Source organism: Protobothrops mucrosquamatus, unplaced genomic scaffold (assembly GCF_001527695.2).
Source record: "Protobothrops mucrosquamatus isolate PMUCROS unplaced genomic scaffold, P.Mucros_1.0 scaffold183, whole genome shotgun sequence".
NCBI classification, from domain to species: domain Eukaryota; kingdom Metazoa; phylum Chordata; class Lepidosauria; order Squamata; family Viperidae; genus Protobothrops; species Protobothrops mucrosquamatus.
The window spans coordinates 134,926-140,370 of NW_015386542.1; positions in this window are offsets into that span (position 1 = coordinate 134,926).

Genomic DNA, 5,445 nt, shown 5'->3' on the forward strand with positions numbered 1-5,445 from the left:
AGGCTGATCCCTCTTTTAACTGCACCCCCAGATTCTGCTACTCCTTCCCGTACGTCTGTTTACAATATAGCTATTTTGCTGTATTTGTTGTTGCTCCCTTTTGCACCTCCATTTATATTTATTTTCTTTTATGTGCTGCTTCAGTGCCTTACCATTCTCCCTTTGAAAGTTAGCAATCATCTGAATGACTAACTATACCATTCACTCAAAATTCCACCATATTCATGGTTCTTTATATACAGAGAAACATGCTTAAAATTACAGAATACAAAACCACATACATACTGTATACCTACATAATGAATAATGAAACAATAAAATAATAAACCATCAATCCAAACAGCAGTAACACCATCATCCAACTGGGACTCTAGTACCCCAAAGTCCCAGACAAACAGCCTAGTCTAGACAAGGTTAACTAGCAACTCTGAGAAACAAGGAGGGTCAGGGCCAATTATATGGCACAAGGAAGGTCAGTCTATCAGTCTTTAACAGAGGCAACTAGCACCCAGAATTGCACCTGGAAGCCTATTTTGAGTCAGTGCACCTGGTATATTCAGTTATCATTTGGAGGTAAATATGTGTATGTTTTTACTTTTGTTCTCACTATTTAACTAAGAGAAGACAAACTGAGTTACAGAATCAAGGTTCCATATTTATAGATATCAAATGTTTCTTTTCCCTACAATTTAAGGTAAATTGAATTTTTGGGGAATGTTAAATTTGAGAATGAAGTTAAATTGAACTAATGAAGAAAAGGTTAAAAATGAAGAAAACATGCTTTCTTCATTAGTTTTGCATCACCTGGCCTGAGGATAAATCTTGGGGAAGTAAGAAGCTTGCACCCTTTTTTTATAGCACTTTCATTGCTCTGGAAAATAATGCCGATGTCAACGCTGTAAACATTGGATGTTCCCGCTCTGACAACTGATGAAAATGCAGCCATTTCCGCTTTGCTTTTAACATGCTTTTTCTTCTGTTTAGAAATCAGATGCAGAAGGGGGGTTGGGATGAATGCCTGAGCAAAGCTAGCCATAATAATAATGCTGCTTTGTGGGAAATCAAGGATGAACTGATAACTGTTTGGAGGGCTGAGGAGCTGAAGAGAAAGCCCGTGTTTCAGGCTAATTGAGAGTGTGATTTGTGTCTGCTTATTGGGGGTGGGAATTGCAATTTATATCTGGGGGAAGAGATTTTAGTTTTGGTTCAACTATGTAGTGCAGATACTTTGTTTCCTGAATAAAATGTTCTTTAAGGAAGAATTCTTGCCTTGAAGTTCTTTTGATGGATTTCATCTATCGGAACCATGACAACCACATTGTGGATTTTCTATTTCATGGAAAGCACTTGTATTGTTTTGTATCATTCAGGGTATCTGACTAAACATACTTAATGTGTTACACAAGACCTACAGCATTCTTCTATAGAACCTAAGCATAATCTTGGATAAGCCTTCTTCTCACTGATTCAGCATTAGAATCTGTCATGAGCATATATCCTTGAGGTGTCAGAAGATACCTTTGTCAGATGGACAGGTGAAAACATTTTTATATACAGGGCATTAAATTGTTTCAAACAGATGCAAAAGTTTGACTAGTATTAAAATCATATCAGTTACCTTGTTTATGAAGAGACTCAAGACATAATTTCCTGAATTTCTTTCTGTAGAGAGTTGCTGTAATTCTTATGACTAAAGCATGGTTCAGAGCAGTAATGGTGAACCTGGTACAAATGTGAAAGATGACACGCCAAAATATTTTATGTGACATTCACCAAATCCCAGCAACTATTTTAGAAAGCACATCCTTTTCTTGCGCAATTTTTGCAGGCTGCAGAAACTGTATGAGAATGGGGTGTGCTCTTGCACAGCCTCTGGATCCACTGAAGATTGCATGGGAATGAAGCGTTTTCATCTGGCTTTCAGAGGCTGCCGAAGAACATTCTCTGAAGCTGCTTCAAGGATGAAAGCCTTGTGTGAACCAGAGCAGCCTCGGGTAGGCACCAGGGCTGTCAACAGAAAAAGAACACTGCCTGAAGGTAAGCAGTGTTATGAAATACCCAGCCAGGCAGGATAAGGTCTCAAGGAGTGAATTAGCTTTGACTCAATGCGCAGACACAAAAGATCCTGAACTGATCCCCCCAAGGTCCATAGAGCCTTTTCTATCTAATCCCAAGAGAAGGCAAGCAGTCTAGAAAGATTCTTGTATATTAGGCAAACTATAATATAGTCGGCTTGAACTCTATACATTTGGATCTGATTGCATGTGCATGACAGATCCTGGGAAACACTGTATCACAAGGGACTTTTTAACACAATCAGATATGTTTACTATTGGATCTGCTGTGCTCAAATTCATTCATATTAAGTATGTGGAAATATCCAGTTCATCAGGAAAGCATCATCAGATTTAGAAAGGCTCAGGGTAACCCAAGTTGGAGGTAATGTTAAGACTGTAGTAAACCACCAGAGAAAATAAAATTAAATATTTAGTAACATGCACATATATAATCCCCCCCACCCCGGTTAGTCCAAGGAGCTGCTGATACAGTTCTACAAAGGAATTATTAAGTCTGTCATTTGCACCTGTATAAATGTCTGGTTTGGCACAGCAACCAAACAAGACAGACATAAGACTTCAACGGAGTTAGAACTGCAGAAAAAACAATTGCTACCAGCCTGCCTTCCATTGAGGACCTGTATACTGCACGAGCAAGAAAGAGGTCTGTGAAAATATCACAGACCTCTCATATCCTGGATGTAAACTATTTCAACTTCTTCCCTCAAGACGACACTATAGGGCAGTGATGGCAAACCTTTTAGAGACCGAGTACCCAAACTTCAACCTGAAACCCACTTATGTATCGTCGGGTGCCAGGTGGGCGTGGCCCATTGGGTGGGCGTGGCTGCGGTGGTAACAGCAGACTGGGTGGGACTAAAATGTTCAATCAATCAATTCCAACTTTGCGAGATCTTTTTTCCCCCTGCGAGTTGAAATTGATTGAACCTTTTTTTTTTGCACACGGCGGCAGAGGCCTAAAGCAAAAAGGTTTTATAAAACCCAGCTGAAGGCCTAGGACTGGGGCGACGGCACGCATGCCCACAGAGGGCTCTGTGTGCCACCTGTGGCACGCATGCCATAGTTTCGCCACCACGGCTATAGGGCATTGCAAACCAGAACTAGACACAAGCAGTTTCCTCCCCCCCATGGCGTCACTCTGCTTAATAACTAATTCCTACAACTACTTAGTAAAACTGTATTACCACGATACTCATCTTTCCTATCATCTTCTTATGACTATTTTGTTGCTTGTTATCTTACAATTTATAGTTTTTAGTATCCTAGTATGATTTATGTTATTTGCTTAGCTAGTATTGATTATCACTGTGTTACATCTTATGATTTATGATGAAGTGTTGTATTTTATGATTTATGATGAATGTATTTCATGTTGTTTATGATCATGAATATCACTATTACTTGTATCTACACTGAGAGCTTATGCACTGGAAACAAATTCCTTGTGTGTCCAACCACACTTGGCCAATAAAAAATTATAATTCTAATATGAAGTATTTAGTTGATGATCTGTATTCTTCACAAGTACATTTCCTGATGTGATGCTGATATCAGAGGTGAACTGCAAGCAGTAGCAATGGCTTTGCCTCCTAATGATGGTAAAGAAACTATAGTAGAATGTAACTCTTGTTGCTGATATGAATATCCTAGATATTCCGAGAACATAAGCAATGTCCTGCTGATCACAACCCAGGTTCATCAGCCTGTTCTTGCAATGGTCAACAAGCCCACTAGTCTCCCAGCAGATGGCCTTCAGAGGCGGTCACCCTGCCATCAAGGCTAACAGCTATTGATGCCCACGACTAGTATGAATTGGTCCAACCCTTTTTTGAAGCCAGTCAAGCTGTTAGCACTATTTCTTGTGGAGCAATTTCCAAAGTTCAAATACAGATAGTCCTCAACTTACAACAGTTCATTTAGTGACCAAAGTTACAACTGCACTAAAAGAAGTAACTTATGACCGTTTTTCACACGATCGTTGCAGCATCCCCATGGTCACACAATCAAAATTCAGATGCTTGGCAACTGTTTCAAGTTTATGACACTTGCAGCGTCCTGGGGGTCATATCATCACCTTTTGTGACCTTCTGACAAGCAAAGTCAATGGGGACACCAGATTCATTTAACAACCGTATTACTAACTTAATAATTGCAATAATTCACTTAACTGTGGCAAGGTTATAAAATGGGGCAAAATTCATTCAACAAGTGTCTCACTGAGCAACATAAACGTGGGGCTCAATTGTGGTCGTAAGTCAAGGACTACCTGTATGTATTATGTAAAAACCACTTTTTATCTGTTCTATTTTTTTCAGGATTCCATTGAGTGTCATCTGGTTCTAGTGTTTTGGGAAGGGAAAACTGCTTCTCTTTGTCCACTTTATCTATATTATGCACAATTTTGTACACCTCAATCATATCCCCTCTCTTTTGCCTCTTTTCTAGACTAAAAAGCCCCAAATGTTGCAACCTTTCCTTATAGGGAAGCAGTTTGAGTCCCGTGATCATCTGAGTTGCCCTCCTCTGAACGACCTTTAACTCCATTATATCCTTTTTGAGATTGCGGCAACCAGAACATATTCCTGATGTGGTCACACCACTGATTTACATAACAATGTTGGCATTCTATTTTCAAAACTGTTTCTGATTATCCCTACTGTGCTGTTGGCCTTTTTTTAAACAGTCAATGCATTATTCCTTCTGTCCCAGCATCTCATTGTAGGTTTTGCAAATAGGTTTTTGCAGCTGAAACTTTATAGAGAGCTTTTAGTATTCTCTTCAAACTGCTTTTCATTCCTATGCCTGTATCCAAAGCAGATAAAAAAATAAAGAGAAAGCAATGCAAATTTAGAAGCAGGATATTGGTTTATTTATAATCAGTCAAGTACTAGTGGACAGATTAGTACAATAAATAAAGTTTGTCCTGTGTACTTTCCATTTTCCTCTGCATAAGTTGTCAACGTGAAGGGATCTAATGAAAACCCCAGACCCAAAAGAATCCTGTACACCTGCCCTCCAATACAAGCAATACAAAATAAGTTGTGGAAGGAAGAAAAATTAAAGTGCAAATTAAAAGGCAATGTAATGCTGGTGGCTTGTATCACAGCCCACTGAATGTGGAAAAGTATTTGGCTGATAAATGTTCAATGCCACAAGTTCTCCTCAAACATATTGTGCATTTAACCACCGAGACTCCCAAGCCTCCTCCATGGCAGGGAGGGAGGGAGGGGGAGAGAGAGAGAGAGAGAGAGAGAGAGAGAGAGAGAGAGAGAGAGAGAGAGAGAGAGAGAGAGAGAGAGAGAGAGAGAGACAGAGAGACAGAGAGACAGAGAGACAGAGAGAGAGAGCTCCAAAAAAGAAAGAATAT